General features: G+C 45.7%; 1 long non-coding RNA gene across 1 annotated transcript in view; it reads right to left on the bottom strand.

Moving 5' to 3' along the window:
- Positions 1 to 20,361, bottom strand: part of LOC149985165 (uncharacterized) — a 529,398-nt gene that overhangs the window by 123 nt on the left and 508,914 nt on the right. Inside the window, exon 3 of the long non-coding RNA XR_016487467.1 lies at positions 62 to 157. This is a non-coding gene — a long non-coding RNA (uncharacterized LOC149985165). The remainder of the gene's footprint in view (positions 1 to 61; positions 158 to 20,361) is intronic.

Here is a 20,361-nt window from a genome sequence, read left to right as displayed (position 1 = left end):
TGGCCAAGATGTTCAAATGTTCATAAATGACCAGCATGGTCGAATAATAATAAGGCAGAACAGTTGAAACTGGAGCAGCAGCATGGCCAGGTGGACTGGGGACAGCAAGGAGTCATCATGTCAGGTAGTCCTGGGGCATGGTCCTAGGGCTCAGGTCCTCCGAGAGAGAAAAAGAGAGAAGGAGAGAATTAGAGAACGCACACTTAGATTCACACAGGACACCGAATAGGACAGGAGAAGTACTCCAGATATAACAAACTGACCCTAGCCCCCCGACACATAAACTACTGCAGCATAAATACTGGAGGCTCCCCTCATAAAACAAGCATTCCAATCTGTCTAAAGAGATATGCCATCCCTCTCCCTTAAACCCGCAAGGTACAGACAATTAATTCGTTTTACCTACATTTTCGGTCCTAGTTTAACCAAAAATCCATGCATTTCATACCATAACATAATAGTATTAAAACTTAATGGTTCTAATAAAAATGTATACATAATTAATCATTTCAACTATAATTTCCTCCAACAGTTGCCTAGACTGGTTCTCAATTAGAGGCAGCTGTCTATCGTTGTCTCTGATTGGGAACCATATTTAGGCATCCATATTCTGTGGGCACTTTGTGGGTGATTGTTTCCGTGTCTGTTTCACCACACGGTACTGTTTTGGTTATTCACGGTTCGTTTATTGTTTTGTAGTGTTTCGGTTTATTTCATCAAAAACAACTATGGACCCTTACCACGCTGCATTTTGGTCCGGGATCGGTGCGTTACAGGGAAGATATCAGCTATGACAAGCATTTTGTTACACGCACAATAAAATCTGCTAATTGAACTCAGCAAAAAAAGAAACTCAACAGCTTTTATTTTAAGCAACTTAACATATAAAAAAAATTGTATGAATATAACAAGATTCAACAACTGAGACATAAACTGAACAAGTTCCACAGACATGTGACTAACAGAAATTGAATAATGTGTCCCTGAACAAAGGGGGGGTCAAAATCAAAGGAACAGTCAGTATCTGGAGTGGCCACTAGCTGGATTAAGTACTGCAGTGTATTTCCTCATGAACTGCACCAGATTTGCCAGTTCTTGCTGTGAGATGTTACCCCATGCTGGAGGGTCATGTCAGGATGAGCCTGCAAGAAGGGTACCACATGAGGGAGGAGGATGTCTTCCCTATAACGCACAGCATTGAGATTGCCTGCAATGACAACAAGCTCAGTCCGATGATGCTGTGACACACCGCCCCAGACCATGACGGACCCTCCAGCTCCAAATCGATTCAGCTCCAGAGTACAAGCCTCGGTGTAACGCTATTTCCTTCGACAATAAACACGAATACGACCACCGCCCCTGGTGAGACAAAACCGCGACTTTTCAGTGAAGAGCACTTTTTTTGACACCTGTGATGTCTGGTGAGGACCTGCCTTACAACAGGTCTACACGCCCTCAGTCCAGCCTCTCAGACGGTGGACAGTCTGGGCACTGATGGAGGGATTGTGCGTTCCTGGTGTAACTCGGGCAGTTGTTGTTGCCATCCTGTACCTGTCCTGCAGGTGTGATGTTCAGATGTACCGATCCTGTGCAAGTGTTGTTACACGTGGTCTGCCATTGCGAGGACGATCAGCTGTCCGTCCTGTCTCCCTGTAGTGCTGTCTTAGGCATTTCCCAGTACGGACATTGCAATTTATTGCCAGAGCCACATCTGCAGTCCTTATGCCTCCTTGCAGCATGCCTAAGTCATGTTCACGCAGATGAGCAGGGACCCTGGGCATCTTTCTTTTGGTGGTTTTCAGAGTCAGTAGAAAGGCCTCTCTAGTGTCCTTTAGTTTTCATAACTGTGACCTTAATTGCTTACCATCTGTAAGCTGTTAGTGTCTTAATTACCATTCCACTGGTGCACTTTCATTAATTGTTTATGGTTCATTGAACAAGCATGGGAAACAGTGTTTAAACCCTTTACAATGAAGATCGGTGAAGTTATTTGAATCTTTACGAATTATATTTGAAAGACAGGGTCCTGAAAAATGGATGTTTATTTTTTGGCTGAGTTTATGTGTATGTGACCAATACAATTTGATTTGATTTGATGATTTCGACTGGCTGAGAATCACTGCCTGTCTGTCTCGTCCCAACTCCAGACACGTTCATTACTATCAGACCGCTGGAGATCGAATTTGAATATTGAAACAATGTTGCAAATGTCGGAGAGACAGACAGACAGCAAGGTTTATATAAAAATCTCTGTTGTTGAAAACGAAATGTTAGTCTAAAAGAAATGTTAAAGAATGTCGATGCTTTTTATAGTGGAGATCAAGTTTATAAATTGCCTGGCTGGGATGATGAGACAGTGGAATGCGCAGTTAGATGGAACAGAGTAAATAGGCATTTTAACGTCATAGATTTGGCCTGTGGTAACTTGTGGAATAGACACTAGCTGGAAGGCGGTTTTAACCAATCGGCACTCAGGATTAGAACCACCCGTTGTATAAGTAAGGGATAATCAACAAGGGCTATGCTTTATATGGAAATTAATGAATGACGTGGACCATGGAGTTCCGTTATTTTCCAGAAAACATATAGAGCCCCGAGTTCATTATCCCTTTTATACCATGGCTATAAAGAAATGTGTTCATTTGCCTGTAGAAATGTGTTCAACATCCAGTAAAGTAGCTAGCAAGTTTACTAGATAGTGACAGTAGTTGTGGTGGTACCCAAACAAACAGACTTGCTAGTTAATCTAATCAAACCATCAGGGCTGAGGCTATGTGCCCGCCCTACCGTACACTGCTTGCCCATCAAAATAAAATATTGAAATATTTATCATTTATTTGACGAAAAAGCACACCGACAACCTCAGATAAAGCATCCGATTGAGCAAAACAGCGCTCCTCTGTCTAAGTATGTGTAGACCATGCATCTGATGCTGTCTATACAAAAACAGAACGGCATGTCATACTATTTCTGGCCAGACAGGATCAGATACATATTGTAAGACAGAGGGGTGCTGTTTGGCTCCCTCGGATGCTTTCTCCGGTTATAGTTTCAGCAGAGAGGAAGAGGGGAAGCAAGACCGCTCACTCTCAACTAAATCTGTACAGAATACGCCCAATGTGTTTTGATGGGCATATCATGCAGACATAAGCTTGTAGCCTGCCTTCTCGCACAGCCTTTGCAACAAGACTCCCATTGTTAGGGCAGACGCATGAGCATCTTGTCATTATATATAGATCTCTAGTTTCAGCCTCTTGCGAATTGGAAAGGAAAGTCAGCACTGTTCGGATGCTGGCTTCCCCTAAAGTAAATTGATGTTGTGCCAAAATTATATAATTTCTCCTGTTTAAATAAAATCTTTCAAAATACTTCACCAGAAAGCATGACTTAGCCACAGAGGATCATTGGCTTCTTAAAAAATATATAGCTAGGCCTGTGCCTATTTGGGAAGCCTGAAATTTGGGCAGCATGTGTGGCAATAGGCCTAGTTGATTGAGTTGCAGCGGTCAGTGAAAAAAACAAAATGTGTGTCAAGACAACTTCCCTTGAATATAGTTGAAAATGTTGCAACAAGAACAAGGGGAGGGGTGTGTGGCGAGGATATGACATGTCTCTCTCCAGAATACATGCATTCAGCTCTCCAGAATGTCCTCAGCTGTCTCCCACCAATTCTTGTGCATTCATTGTGTGAATGGTTTTCCCTTTGATTGTACATTTTTGATCAATTCCCTATGACGTACAACACCAGTAGTCCCAGTAAATGTACCGTTAATCCTCTGTCATTTGGTTACATTCATTTCTGTTAAAGCATGAATGAATTACAGTCATTTTGTCACGCCCTGAGTTATTGTCTATGTTTAGTTGCCTGTGTCTGCGCTCATTATATATAGATTCACATTCGTTGTATTATTTTGTATAGTTTGTTAAGTGTTTATCGTTCATTAAAAGATATGGATTCTCATCACGCTGCGCCTTTTGGTCTCCTCGTTACAACGAACGTGACAGAATAACCCACCAAACAAGGACCAAGCAGTGTGAAAGGGAGGAACAGCGCTTTGTGGAAGAGTGGACCCGCGAGAAGGATGAGTGGGTAACAACCTGGGAGGAGATAGAGAGGTGGTCAATCGATCCAGAGAGAGTACCAGAGGCCGCTTGGGATTCTATGGAACAGTGCGAGGAGGGATACAGGAGAATGGAAAAACAGCGACAATATAAGGGTACACGGCTAGCACGGAAGCCCGAGAGACACACGAGGAGATTGGCTGAGTCAGGTAGGAGACCTAAGCCAACTCCTCGTGCCTCTATTCCAGCTCCTTGCAGTTGCCTGGCTAGAATGGGCATCCAGCCAGGAAGGAGGGTGCCGGCTCAGCGCTCCTGGTCTCCAGTATACCTCTATGGACCAGGATATCCTACGCCGGCTCTGCGTACTGTGAGTCTGCACAGCCCTGTGCGTCCTGTGCCAGCGCCCTGCATTTGCAGGGCAAGTATAAACATCCAGCCAGGACGGGTTGTGTCAGCTCTACACTCCAGACCTCCAGTACGCGTCCACAGCCCAGTACGGCCTGTGCCTGCTCCCCGCACTCACCCTGAGGTGCGTGTCCCCAACCCAGTACCACCAGTGCCAACACCACGCACCAGGCTTCCTGTGCGTCTCCAGAGCCCTGTAGGCCCTGTTCCTCCTCCCCGCACTCGCCCTGAGGTGCGTGTCCTCAGCCCGGTACCACGCACCAGGCCTCCAGTGCGTCTCCAGGGTCCAGTACTCCCTGTTCTTGCTCCTCGCACTCACCCTGAGGTGCGTGTCCCCAGCCCGGTACCACCAGTGCCGGCACCACGCACCAGGCCAATAGTGTGCCTCGGCAGTCCAGTATGCCCTGTTCCTCCTCCCCGCACTCTCCATGAGGTGCGTGTCCCCAGCCCGGTCCCACCAGTGCCGGCACCACGCACCAGGCCTACAGTGCGCCTCGCCAGTCCAGAGCGTCCGGCGACAGTACCCAGTCCAGGGCGTCCGGCGACAGTACTCAGTCCAGAGTGTCCGGCGACAGTACCCAGTCCAGAGTGTCCGGCAACAGTACCCAGTCCAGAGCGTCCGGCGACAGTCTACAGACCGGAACCTCCTATGAAGGGTCACAGTCCGGAACCTACCACAACGGGTTGCAGTCCGGAACCTACCACGACGGGTCGCAGTCCGGATCCGCCAGAGTCTCCCTCCAGTCCAGATCCGCCAGAGTCTCCCTCCAGTCTGGATCCGCCAGAGTCTCCCTCAAGTCCAGATCCTCCAGAGTCTCCCTCCAGTCTGGATCCGCCAGAGTCTCCCTCCAGTCCGGATCCGCCAGAGTCTCCCTCCAGTCCGGATCCGCCAGAGTCTCCCTCCAGTCCAGAGGCCCCACTCACTCCAGACTCGACCATCAGTCCAGTGGTGTCCGTGGTCCGCGGCGAGGGTGCCCGCTCCAGCGACATTAAGTAAGTGTGACGAGTCAGAAGTGGAGCGGGGTCCACGTACCGAGCCAGAACCGCCACCTCGGAGTTATGCCCCCCCAGACCCTCCCGTATAGGCTTAGGTGTGCGGACGTGCGGCACCTTTGGGGGGCGGGGGGGGGGGGGGGGGGTACTGTCACGCCCTGACCTTAGTATTCTTTGTTTTCTTTAATATTTGGGTTAGGTCAGGGTGTGACATGGGTGATGTATGTGTTTTTGATCCTGTCTATGGGTTTTGCACGTCTATGGGTGTTTACTAGTCTAGGTGTTATGTATGTCTACGGTTGCTTAGATTGGTTCTCAATTAGAGGCAGCTGTTTATAGTTGTCTCTGATTGGGAACCATATTTAGGCAGCCATGTTCCTTGGGTATTTTGTGGGTTATTGTCTATGTTTAGTTGCATGTGTCTGTGCTCATTATATATATCTTCACGTTTGTTTTATTGTTTTGTATAGTTAAGTGTTTATCGTTCATTAAAAGACGTGTATTCTCATTACGCTGCGCCTTGGTCTCCTCGTTACAACGAACGTGACACATTTAGCCTACCGTTCCCATTATCGGAGTGGAAACTCCGATAATTCACAACCTGCTACACTTGTGAGAAACAGGTTTTGGTTTATTTCATAACCATCATTTATGAGTTTTGTCAAAAAACATTTTTTTTAAATTGTTTCGACTGCTCAATGTGAGCAATGAGCATGTGTCTGGTTTCTCTCTAGGAACATACAGAGGGAGCTTGTGTGCCTGAGCATGCATAGAAGTAGGTCTAACTGGCCTGCTGTGTGCATACAGAGCCTTCGGAAAGAATTCAGACACCTTCACGTTTTCCACATTTTGTTATGTTACAGGCTTATTTGGGGCGGCAGGTAGCCTAGTCGTTAGAGCGTTGAAGTTTACTAGATAGTAAACTGGACAACCAAAAGGTTGCTGGATCGAATCTCTGAGCTGACAAGGTAAAAATCTGTCGTTCTGCCCCTGAGCAAGGCAGTTAACCCACTGTTCCCTGGTAGGCCGTCATTGTAAATAAGAATTTGTTCTTAACTGACTTGCCTATTAAAGGTACAAATTCAAAAAATATATATATATTTAAATCAACACACAATACCCCATAATAACGAAGTGAAAACAGGTTTTTATACATTTTTGCAAATATGTTAACTAAAAAGACCTTATTTTCGTAAGTATTCAGACCCTTTGCTATGAGACTAGAAATTGAGCTCAGGTGCATCCTGTTTCCATTGGTCATCGTTGAGATGTTATTACAACTTGACTGAAGTCCACCTGTGGTAAATTCAATTGATTGGATATGATTTGGAAAGGCACACACCTGTCTATATAAGGTCCCACAGTTGACAGTGCATGTCAGAGCAAAAACAAAGCCATGAGGTCGAAGGAATCGTCCTTAGAGCTCCGAGACAGGATGGTGTCGAGGCATAGATCTCAAGAAGGGCAGCAGAAGGTCACCCAAGAACACAGTGGCGTCCACCATTCTTAGATGGAACCACCAAGACTTTTCCTAGAGCTGGCCGCCTGGCCAAACTGAGCAATCGGGGGAGAAGGGCCTTGGTCAGGAAGGTGACCAAGAATTTGATGGTCACTCTGACAGAGCTCCAGAATTCCTCTGTGGAGATGGGAGAACCTTCCAGACGGCCTTTATGTTAGAGTGACCAGATGCAATCCTCTCCTCAGTAAAAGGCACATGACAGCCCGCTTGGCCTGAATGCCAAGCTTCGCATGTGGAGGAAACCTGGCACCATCCCTGCGGTGAAGCATGGTGGTGGCAGCATCATGCTGTAATGATGGTTTTCAGCGGCAGGGACTAGAAGACTAGTCAAGATTGAGGGAAAGATGAACAGAGGAAAGAGATCCTTGATGAAAACCTGCTCCAGAGCACTCAGGACCTCGACAATGACCCTAAGGCCAACGGCCCATTCTCTCAACCAGCTTCACCTTGAATGCTTTTCCAGCAGTCTTGAAGGAGTTCACAAAAATTCTGAACACTCGCTGGCTGCTTTTCCTTCACTCTGCGGTTCAACTCATCGCAATTGGGTTGTGGTCGGGTGATTGTGGAGTCCAGGTCATCTGGTGCAGCACTCCACCACTCTCCTTCTTGGTCAAATAGCCCTTACACAGCCTGGAGGTGTGTTGGGTCATTGTCCTGTTGAAAAACAAATGATAGTCCCACTTGGCGCAAACTAGATGCTATGGTGTATCGCTGCAGAATGCTGTGGTAGCCATGCTGGTTAAGTGTGCCTTGAATTCTAAATAAATCACTGACAGTATCACCAGCAAAGCACCCCCACACCATCACACCTCCTCCTCCATGCTTCACGGTGGGAACCACACATCAGATCATCCGTTCACCTACTCTCTGTCTTAAAGTTTTGTTTCATCAGACCAAAGGACAGATTTTCACCGGTCTAATGTCCATTGCTCTAGTTTCTTGGCCCCAACAAGTCTCTTCTTTGCATTGGTGTCCTTTAGTAGTGGTTTCTTTGCAGTAATTCGATCATTAAGGTCTGATTCATGCCGTCTCTTCTGACCAGTTGATGTTGAGATGTCTCTTCTGAACAGTTCATGTTGAGATGTGTCTGTTACTTGAACTCTGTGAAGAATTTATTTGGGCTGCAATTTCTGAGGCTGGTAACTTATCCTCTGCAGCAGAGGTAACTCTGGGTATTCCTTTCCTTTGGCGGTCCTCATTAGAGCCAGTTTCATCATAGTGTTTGATGGTTTTTGCAAATGCACTTGAAGAAAATTTTAAAGTTCTTGAAATGTTCCAGATTGACTGACCTTCATGTCTTAAAGTAATGATGGACTGTCGTTTCTCTTTGCTTATTTGAGCTGTTGTTGCCTTAACCATAAAATGGACTTGGTCTTTTACCAAATAGGACTATCTTCTGTATACCACCAATACCTTGTCACAACACAACTGATTGGCTCAAACACTTAAACACGTATTTTTCTTAACTGCATTGTTGGTTAAGGGCTTGTAAGTAAGCATTTCACTGTAAGGTCTTTAAACCTGTTGTTTTCGGCGCATGTGACAAATATAACAAGTAAATCTTGGTAGGGCAAAATCTCCCCAAATTGTTAGATGCAGGGGGGATGGTAGGGGACGCCATGTGACTGACGTGTTTTCCGTTTGCTCCCGTGGTATTCTTAAAGTTCATGTGAATTCTGCAGCAGAACCGTATTTATTTTCAAATATTAATTTGGTGATCCCTTTCCGTAAAAACCAAGACTACTTTGCTTCCGAATGTCAGCATGTCGACCAAACATAAGGCCAAAAGCATGACTTTGAGAAAACCCGGCCTACAAGACCCGCTCTCATCACCGCCGTCTCCTGAGTCTGAGGGCCCGGGGACGCACACTTTACCCGGGGGCGCGGCTTGGCCTGGCGGAGCTGAAATTAACATTCTCGAGGCCATCAAACTACTACGCTCTGAGATAGTTGAAATGAAAACACAGGTGGTTGCTATGATTGAGGCCAGAATACAGGAGGTTTCTGATACTTTAAAAGCAGATTTAACCATCCTGCGGAACGAGACTGTGCCAGCAATCACATTACTCAAAACAACAACTATGTCACACACTACAACGATTGCAGCACTGGAGACCTCCGCTACTAATGTCTCCGATTTAACTACATCCCTGGAGGCTGAAGTTAAACGCCTAGCTGCGGATTTGAAACAGGTGAAGGAGAGCTGTGTGAGTTTAGAGGGATTCTCTCGCTGCAATAATCTGAGACTTGTATCGGTCCCAGAGTCCGGGAAATGCATCACGCCACAGATTTCGTTTCAGGGCTGCTGAAGGATGTTCTTGCCTTAGATGAAAAGTCCCTGATTGATCGAGCCCACTGGTCGCTGCACCCAAAGCCCCGGGATGGGGAGAGGCCCCTTGACATTATTCTTCGAGTGCACTTTTTTCATGAGAAGATGGAGATCCTCCGACGAGAGCTTTTCCATCGACCAGGACTACTCCCCCACTGTTTCCAGGCAGCACGCAGCTTTCGGACAGGCCAAACGAGTACTTCGGGACCATCCAAGTGTGACTGCAATTCCCGGCCCGTTTATGGATATCTCATGAGGGTAAAGACTACACATTTGAATCTCCGGATGAGGCTATGGCTCACATTCAACGTCACATCAAGAAGTCTTGAATATGCTCACAGTTCAGCAACTGTTGCTTGCGAACTGTGGATAGTAAGTAACCCACTTGTGGTACAATTATGTTTAGATATAACAGGCTAGTCTTGTATAGTTGGTGAAACTATTCAGGCTTATTTGATGTGATCTAATATTTTGATCATCTAGTGTGCGTGCCTTATCTGTTACGGTGCGTGAATGAGGACCCAAAAGCGAATCAACTTAAACAGAGCTTCTTTAATTACCAAACATAGGTAGGCTCAGATGGACCGGCAGATTCCGACAGGACAGGACAAGGTTACAGCAAACATGACGGCAGTCTGGTTCAGGCATGAATGACACAAACAAACAAGAATCCGACAAGGACAGGAGCAGAAACAGAGAGAGATATAGGGACCTAATCAGAGGGAAAAAGGGAACAGGTGGGGAACGGGGTGAATGGGTAGTTAGAGGAGACAAGGGACAGCTGGGGGAAAGCGGGGGAGAAAAGGTAACCTAACACGACCAGCAGAGGGAGACAGGGTGAAGGGAAAGGACAGAGACAAGACAACATGACAGTACATGACAGTACCCCCCCACTCACCGAGCGCCTCCTGGCGCACTCGAGGAGGAAACCTGGCGGCAACGGAGGAAATCATCAATCAGCGCACGGTCCAGCACGTCCCGAGAGGGAACCCAACTCCTCTCCTCAGGACCGTTCCCTCCCAGTCAACTAGGTACTGATGACCACGGCCCCGAGGACGCATGTCCAAGATTTTACGGACCCTGTAGATAGGTGCGCCCTCGACAAGGATGGGGGGGGGGGGGGGGAAGACGAGCGGGGGCGCGAAGAACGGGCTTAACACAGGAGACATGGAAGACCGGGTGGACGCGACGAAGATATCGCGGAAGAAGAAGTCGCACTGCGACAGGATTAATGACCTGAGAGATACGGAATGGACCAATGAACCGCGGGGTCAACTTGCGAGAAGCCGTCTTAAGGGGAAGGTTCTGAGTGGAGAGCCAAACTCTCTGACCGCGACAATATCTAGGGCTCTTCGTTCTACGCTTATTAGCAGCTCTCACAGTCTGCGCCCTATAACGGCAAAGTGCAGACCTGACCCTCTTCCAGGTGCGCTCGCAACGTTGGACAAAAGCCTGAGCGGAGGGGACGCTGGACTCGGCGAACTGAGATGAGAACAACGGAGGCTGGTACCCGAGGCTACTCTGAAAAGGAGATAGCCCGGTCGCAGACGAAGGAAGCGAGTTGTGGGCGTATTCTGCCCAGGGGAGCTGTTCTGACCAAGACGCAGGGTTGCGAAAAGAAAGACTGCGTAAGATGCGACCAATAGTCTGATTGGCCCGTTCTGCTTGACCGTTAGACTGGGGGTGAAAGCCGGAAGAGAGACTGACGGAAGCCCCAATCAAACGGCAAAACTCCCTCCAAAATTGAGACGTGAATTGCGGACCTCTGTCCGAAACGACGTCTGACGGAAGGCCATGAATTCTGAAAACATTCTCGATGATGATTTGTGCCGTCTCTTTAGCAGAAGGAAGCTTAGCAAGGGGAATGAAATGAGCCGCCTTAGAGAACCTATCGACAACCGTAAGAATAACAGTCTTCCCCGCTGACGAAGGCAGTCCGGTGACAAAATCTAAGGCGATGTGAGACCACGGTCGAGAGGGAATAGGAAGCGGCCTGAGACGGCCGGCAGGAGGAGAGTTACCGGACTTAGTCTGCGCGCAGACCGAACAAGCAGCCACGAAACGACGCGTGTCATGCTCCCGGGTGGGCCACCAGAAACGCTGGCGAATGGAAGCAAGCGTACCCCGAACGCCAGGGTGGCCGGCTAACTTGGCAGAGTGAGCCCACTGAAGAACGGCCAGACGAGTAGGAACGGGAACGAAAAGAAGGTTCCTAGGACAAGCGCGCGGCGACGGAGTTTGAGTGAGTGCTTGCTTTACCTGCCTCTCAATTCCCCAGACAGTCAACCCGACAACACGCCCCTCAGGGAGAATCCCCTCGGGGTCAGTGGAGGCTACTGAAGAACTGAAGAGACGAGACAAAGCATCAGGCTTGGTGTTCTTAGAGCCCGGACGATAAGAAATCACGAACTCGAAACGAGCGAAAAACAGCGCCCAACGCGCCTGACGCGCATTAAGTCGTTTGGCAGAACGGATGTACTCAAGGTTCCTATGGTCAGTCCAAACGACAAAAGGAACGGTCGCCCCCTCCAACCACTGTCGCCATTCGCCTAGGGCTAACCGGATGGCGAGCAGTTCGCGGTTACCCACATCATAGTTACGTTCCGACGGTGACAGGCGATGAGAAGAATCCGACCAAGAATGGACCCAGCGACTTCGGATCCTCTCCACTCAGCCGTCGAGATCCAGGGAGCGATGCTAGGCAGACACAAGCAGGAATTGTCTGCTGCTCGACATGCCGTTGAGACCCTGGCCACCCAAGTCTCCAACCTCACAGAACAGGTTCACCATCTCCGCCTCGATCCACCGGCCACTTCCAGGGCTTTCGAATCTCCGGAGCCCAGAGTAACACGGCGGGTTATTGATTCTGGGCTCCGGAGATTCGAAAGCCCTGGAAGTGGCCGGTGGATCGAGGCGGAGATGGTGAACCTGTTCTGTGAGGTTGGAGACTTGGGTGGCCAGGGTCTCAACGGCATGTCGAGCAGCAGACAATTCCTGCTTGTGTCTGCCTAGCATCGCTCCCTGGATCTCGACGGCTGAGTGGAGAGGATCCGAAGTCGCTGGGTCCATTCTTGGTCGGATTCTTCTGTTACGGTGCGTGAATGAGGACCCAAAAGCGAATCAACTTAAACAGAGCTTCTTTAATTACCAAACATAGGTAGGCTCAGATGGACCGGCAGATTCCGACAGGACAGGACAAGGTTACAGCAAACATGACGGCAGTCTGGTTCAGGCATGAATGACACAAACAAACAAGAATCCGACAAGGACAGGAGCAGAAACAGAGAGAGATATAGGGACCTAATCAGAGGGAAAAAGGGAACAGGTGGGGAACGGGGTGAATGGGTAGTTAGAGGAGACAAGGGACAGCTGGGGGAAAGCGGGGGAGAAAAGGTAACCTAACACGACCAGCAGAGGGAGACAGGGTGAAGGGAAAGGACAGAGACAAGACAACATGACAGTACATGACATTATCTCTCTCACCTATTTAGTTTGTTTACACATTGTCTCAGTGACTCGAAATAGTTTTGGTTATTTGTTTACTGCATCCGTTTGCATTGACCCAGTAAACAGTAAATGTCTCCCGAGACTACACGGTTTTTGGGGCCTCACTTGAATTTTAAAAGTTTTGAGCGTCATTTATGCCCAGCAAACGTTCAACGTTGCGCACACATAGTTTTTTGGTATTGGTTGTAAGCTGTCTCAGCTTCAACTAGACTACTATTATAATTACTATTATTTTTGATTGTCTTACTACGATTTCCTTACTTCAAATTAGATTTTTGGCTGAGAGCCTTTATACATTTTATTTATTTTCTCTCTCAATGCCTGTTATAAGACTGGGAATACAATTATATACATCTGCAAGTGGCGCTTTTGTCATTCCGTTTGCACAAGGGATTCGCCTTTTTTTTATTTGAAAAAATACGTACAAATCTTTCTTTTTGCTGCTTGATCCACTAACAAAACGCGACTTTAAAGAGCGGGACTGTGGGTTTAGGTTTAAGACCGCACTCTCACAGACATACTGTGCGAAGAGAACATGTTCTATTTAGGCTTGTACCTCGTTTGGGGAGGTATTGTCTGGGATGGGGGGCAGGTTGAATTGTTCAGTTCTAATGTTGTCATTCTGTTTTTTTAGTTTTTTTTTCTCTTTTTTTTCTGTACTTTTCCCAAACATTTACCACCGTACATTATTACTCTGAGACAAGTTATTCTGGGGGTTTTGGGCGCTCATTGCTTTTCCATTCTATGCTCTAATGACAGGGTTGAATAACGGGAATGCCCAGAGGGGCCGAAATAATACGATCAAGTACATTTCTTGGAATTACCAAAGGGGTTAACAACCCGGTGAAGCATTTCTACAAGAGACTCACTTGAGGACTGGTAAGCATTTTAGGATGCGTAAGGACTGGGTTGGTCAAGTGTTCCACTCTAACTTTCATAGTAAATCAAGAGGTGCTGCTATTCTGGTTGATAAAGATACTCCCTTTGTAGCTTCTGAGGTTATTGCTGATCCTAAGGGACGATACGTCATAGTAACCGGTGAACTGTTTTCTACCCCTCTTGTTTTGGCTAGTGTTTATGCTCCCAATTGGGATGACACAAGTTTCATTTCTTCCTTTCTGTCTGCTATTCCCAATTTAGATTCTCATTTGTTGATTTTAGGGGGGATTTCAACTGTAAAATGTACCCAGTCCTCACAAACAAATACAGGCCCATCTAAATGTGCCCTACTTATTCAAGCCTTTCTTCAGAAATATGCTATGTTTGAGGCCTGGCGTTTCCTACATCCTACAGATAGACAGTATTCCTGTTATTCTCATGTTCATCAAACATACTCCCGGATTGATTACTTATTTTTGCCGGCAGTGTACTTACACTGCCGGCAGTGTACTTACGAGAGTATTGTTATCTCTGACCATTCACCATTAGTGCTTGAACTAGAGTTTCCCCAGCGACCTCCTATGTGTTATCAATGGCGTCTCAACCCCATTTTACTCTCAGATAAGGAGTTTGTCAATTTCATTTCTTCTGAAATCACCTTATTCCTAGAAACTAATTCAACACCAGGTATGTCCTGCTCTACCATATGGGAGTCTCTCAAAGCATACCTACGTGGCCAAGTTATTTCTTATACAGCCAACCAAAACAGAGTTCGCTCCCAGCAACTTCGGGACCTGAGCGAGTCCATAGCCACATTGGATGAGAAGTATGCTACGGATCCTTCCTCTGATCTGCATAAAGAGCGCCAACTACTCCAATCTGAATTTGATGAGCTTTCTACCAGGCAAGCTGAACAGTTACTCTTGCAAGCTCGATACAAAGTCTATGAACAAGGCGACAAGGCCAGTAAACTCCTTGCGCATCAGATCCGTAAATCTGAGGCCTCAAGTTTAATCCCACAAATAAGGACCCCGTCTGGTGCCACCACAGTTATACATAGAGAGATCAGTGATCAATTTAAACAATTTTACTCTGCGCTATACACCTCTGAATCCCCTCAAGACCCCTTGCTGATTGACTCCTTCTTTAATGGGTTGAATATGCCTTTAATTGATACAGACTCCCATGATTGTCTAGAAGAAGAATTTACGCTTGAGGAGATTGCAACAGCAGTGTCCGCAATGAAAAGTGGTAAATCACCGGGTCCGGATGGTTTTCCAACCGAATTTTACAGGACGTTTTCTGGTCTGCTTTGCCCATTCTTGTCTCGACTATTTACAGAGTGCCTCAATACTTCAAAGCTACCGCCTAGTCTTTATCAGGCTTCAATTTCATTACTACTAAAGAAAAACAAAGACCCCCTGGAATGTGGATCCTATCGCCCAATCTCGCTTTTAAACTGTGATTACAAAATCCTAGCTAAGCTTTTAGCCATCCGTATGGAAGGCTTGCTGCACCAAGTAATACACTCTGACCAGACTGGCTTTGTGAGAAATAGGCATTTATTTTTCAATATTAGGCGCCTTATGAATATACTGTACTCCCCAGCGTCGGAGGACCCGGAGGTGGTGGTCTCACTTGATGCCGAAAAAGCGTTTGACCGTGTTGAGTGGGATTACCTAACAGCTGCCCTTTATAGATTTGGCATTGGCCCCAAATTCATTGCGTGGATAAAGATTCTTTATTTTTCCCCCATGGCTTCGGTATGGACTAATAACTTGTCCTCTGACTATTTTCCCTTGCACCGCGGATCCAGACAGGGTTGCCCACTCTCCCCCTTGTTGTTTGCTTTGGCAATCGAGCCTCTCGCCATTGCACTACGCTCTAATGATGCCATTCAAGGCATAATCAGGGTGGGCTGGGAGCAGAAAGTCTCGCTATATGCTGACGACCTCCTTTTGTTTATCTCCAACCCCGATACCTCATTGCCACGTGCCCTATCTGTTCTTAAAAAGTTTGGATCAATCTCAGGGTACAAGCTGAATCTAGGCAAGAGTGAGCTTTTTCCGGTAAACAAGGCTGCTTTAAAGTGCTCTTTTACAAGTTCTCAGTTTAGGATTGTCCGGGATCAATTCACTTACTTGGGAGTAAAAGTGACAAGGAAATATTCAAATTTGTTTTAGGGAAACTTTGTTGCTCTAGCAGACAGATTGAAACAATCTTTTACTTTTTGGAATTCGCTACCCCTTTCTCTTATCGGAATGATTAATGCCATTAAAATGAATGTGTTGCCCAAATTTTTATATTTATTTCAATGTTTACCCATTTTTATTCCAAAATCTTTTTCTATTTCACTGGATCAAACATTCATGCATTTTATTTGGGATGGCAAGGTACCACGGATTGGTAGAAAACATTTACAGAAGCCTAGGTCATTGGGGGGTTTAGCGCTACCAAATTTTCAGACATACTACTGGGCTGCAAATTTCAGAGCCGTTCTGTACTGGCTGCAGACTGATCCTACTGGCCCTAGACCACTCTGGGTCCAGATGGAGTCTGAATCGTGTAAACCTGCAGCACTTTCCTCTGTGTTGTGCTCGTCTCTCCCAGTGTCCCTAGGCAAAAGGTGTGCCAACCCAATTGTAAAGCAATTCTCAAAAGTCTCTTAAAATTTGGAATCAGTTCCATTTAGCCTTTAGCCTCCGAGGCTTTCTCTATCAGGCCCAATCAATCAGAACATTTTATTTCCTCCATCTTTGAATGATGGGGCTTTTGGCATTTGGCACTCACTAGGCCTTTCCTCGCTAGCCCAATTATTCTTTGATGATACATTTGCCTCTTTTTCTCAGCTGCAGGAAAAGTTCAATCTCCCCCAATCCCACTTTTTCCGCTATCTCCAGACTAGAAACTTTGTCAGGGCTAACACACCTGGATTTCCCAATAGGCCTGCGAATACAGCTATGGAGAGCATCTTGGAGCTGAACAAGCTTCCTAGGGGCGCAATTTCAGATGTATATGCAATCATTCATGACTTACAGAACCCTTCTTTGGTGCCTTTAAAGACTCGATGGGAAAAGGATTTGGGGGAGGAACTTGGGGAAGACGCCTGGGAATCTGTGCTGCACAGGATGCACTCATCCTCTTTTAGCACACAGCCTCATTCAATTCAAGGTGGTTCATCGTATCCACTGGTCGGGGGCCAAACTTGGAAGAAAATTCTCTGATTTTGATCCTACCTGTGTCAGATGTAAAGTGGAACCAGCCACACTGTTGCATATGTTTTGGGGCTGTCATAAACTGTCAGGTTTCTGGGAATTAATATTTAAATCTCCCCTTACAGCCCTTTTTGGAGTACTGCCCATGGGTACCCCCTTATCAAGAATCCAGTCGGACACTGTTGCTTATACAACTCTTTTAGCTAGACGGCTAATACTACAGAACTGGAAGATGGCAGCTCCCCCATCTTATAAATATTGGGTGAGGGATGTGTTGTTAAATTCACGTGGGAACCCCAAACTGTTTGAGGCTTGGGCTCCATTCCGGTCTTACTTTAAACAGTCCATCCTCTGATGGCATTCCAATTAATACTAAAATAAGTCTGTGACTTAAGGATTGGAGGAGCTTCTCTCTGTGTTTTTGCTGGGGGGGGGGGGGGCATTAAGGTCCATATGCTTATTGATTGTGATCCGCAGATGCCTTGTTCATCTTGCCCAGGCAGAGACTGAAGTGTAAGCTTTTTTTCCCAGTTATTTTTACATTTTGTTCACGCCTACATGAATAATCATTTAATTTTTTTATTTTAAAGCATTGTAAACTTTTTTTTGTCCAGTGGATGGTCGGTCTGTGGCCATGACTCTCTGTGAGTGGTTGCATTTCTCCACCCTTATCCCTTGACTGTTTACAGGAACAATGGTGAGGTGTTTGCTCTGTCCCTGTACTATAGATTGCCCTTTAACCTCTGTAGCCTTCTGCCTGGTGTGTTTAACTTGTCTAAAGTATGGTATCTTTAAAGCTATTTTTTTTATTTGTATTTTTATTTGTATTTTTTTTCTAGTTGAGTATATTATTTATATTGCTTTGTCTTGTCTGTGTGTGTGTATGTTCAAAACTTAATAAACAGAGTTAAAAAAAATTAAAACATGTAGATGCATGGCAGCAAAGCCACTACACAACAAACACTGTAACGGTGACAAACGGTGCCCACAAACTGTTAGAGCCTACATAAACTGTTAGGGCCTACATAAAGCTGTCCCAACAGCAGATATTTATTGTCAGCACCATGGAGTGCTGAGTTCCCAGTTATGTTTATGTCACTGAAGTCTGAGATTTCCCAGTTCCGAGTTTCCAGGTGTTTTCAACACGGCAGGAGTCATGCTGGATTGACAGTCTCAATGTCAACAGTGAAGAGGAGACCCCAGGATCCTGGCCTTTAAGGCAGAGTTCCTCTGTCCAGTGTATGTGTTATTTTGCCCGTTTTAATCTTTTCTTTTTATTGGCCAGTCTGAGATATGGCTTTTTCTTTGCAACTCTGCCTAGAAGGCAAGCATCCAGGCTTCGTCTCTTCACGGTTGACATTGAGACTGGTGTTTTGCTCGTACTATTTAATGAAGCTGCCAGTTGAGGACAGTAGACACTATTGTACTTGTCCTCTTGCTCAGTTGTGCACCAGAGCCTCCCACTCCTTTCTATTCTGGTTAGAGCCAGTTTGCACTGTTCTGTGAAGGGAATAGTACACAGTGTTGTCCGAGATTTTCAGTTTGTTGGCAATTTCTTGCATTGAATAGCCTTCACTTCTCTGAACAAGAATAGACTGACGAGTTTCAGAAGAAAGTCTTTGTTTCTGCTCATTTTGAGCCTGTAATCGAACCCACACATGCTGATAATCCACTAGTCTGAAGGACAGTTTTATTTATTTTATTCTTTAATCAGCACAGCAATTTTCAGCTGTGCTAACATAATTGCAAAAGTGTTTTCTAATGATCAATTCGTTTTTAATTAAATTATCAATGGTTGATGAGCATGGGCCTCTGTACGCCTATGTAGATATTCCATAAAAAATCTTCAATTTCCAGCTACAATAGTCATTTACAACATTAGCAATGTCTACACTGTATTTATATTTTATTTTAATGGACAAAAAAACAACAAGGTAATTTCTAAGTGACCACAAACTTTTGAACGGAAGTATTTTTTTTTTAGCTAAACAGGTGGGGCTCAAAACAGGTGAATGACGGGTCACCACTGATTACAGTACATGGTGCAAGTGATCAATGCTGTTTTTGATTATGTGCAGATTATTTTAGCAATTGTGAAGAATTCCACAGGCCAGCGACCCTGAACATGCATGCTTTCTATGATTAAATAAGAATATATTTATTGTTACAGTAACTTTATATGGGGCCATGGATGTGTTACTCATTTTAAGGTTGATTAAATACTGTTACATTTGTTTGTAAGAGACTTAACATTAGGCTATTTACTGTTTTACAGAAATAGTTTTGAATTGTGTTTGATTGACAATGCAGACAAATATCAACTTCGAAAGGAGATGTATCTACTGCTTGAATAGTTCCATCAGCCACTGGCTTAATCCTATTCATCAACTTGTATTTTTGTTTGAGATGGAGATGTGAATCCAACATATCATTTGTTGACAAGTTATAAGGCCATTTACCGTATTGCAAAAGTGATATTGAATTGTGTTAGGTTGTCAACGCAACCAAATATCAACATTTGAAGAAGATGTATCTTCTGCTTGGACAGCTCCACAAGTGCCACTGATTCTGGCTCTAATCCCAGACTGTCTTCAAATTATTAATTGATATGATGGATTCACATCTCCATTTCAACCAAAAATCTAAATAAAAAAATGGGACTAAATCAAATCAAACTTCAAATGAACTTTAAATTCAGTTTGATTTGATTGAATCCTATCCTTTAACTTGTTTTTGGTTGAGATGGAGACGTGAATCCAATATACTTTATTTATTATTAACTTGTATTAGGATTAGGATCCCCATTAACCGCCCTTGCTTTCGCTGCCTGGTCGGCTCCCCTCTCTCCAATGGGGTTCTATGCCTCTGACCCTATTATGGGGGCTGAGTCACTGGCTTACTAGTGCTCCTCCATCCCTAGGATGGGTGCGTCACTTGAGTGTGTTGGGTCATTGACGTATCTTCCTGTCCGGTTTTGCGCCTCCTCGGTCCCTGTGCGGTGGAGGAGATCTTTGTGAGCTATACCCAGCCTTGTCTCAAGGTAGTAAGTTGGTAGTCTGTTGATATCCCTCTAGTGGTGTGGGGGCTGTGCTTTGGAAAAGTGGGTTGGGTTATATCCTGCCTGGTTGGCCCTGTCCGGAGGTATCGTCGGACGAGGCGATACCCCCCCGTCTCAGCCTCCAGTATCTATGCTTGTCACACCCTGACCTTAAAGAGACGTTTTATTTCTCTATTTGGTTAGGTCAGGGTGTGATTTGGGGTGGGCATTCTATGTTGTTTGTTTCTATGTTTTGCCCGGGTATGGTTCTCAATCAGGGACAGCTGTCTATCGTTGTCTCTGATTGGGAATCATACTTAGGCAGCCTTTTTTCCTTTTGGTAGTTGTGGGTAGTTGTCTTTGTTTGTGCATGTATAGCCTTACGGAGCTTCACGGTCGTTTTTGTTGTATTATT

The sequence above is a fragment of the Oncorhynchus mykiss genome, chromosome 2 (genome assembly GCF_057628025.1).
Source record: "Oncorhynchus mykiss isolate SJ-2025 chromosome 2, ASM5762802v1, whole genome shotgun sequence".
Taxonomy (NCBI): domain Eukaryota; kingdom Metazoa; phylum Chordata; class Actinopteri; order Salmoniformes; family Salmonidae; genus Oncorhynchus; species Oncorhynchus mykiss.
This window is presented reverse-complemented; position numbering and strand designations above follow the sequence as displayed.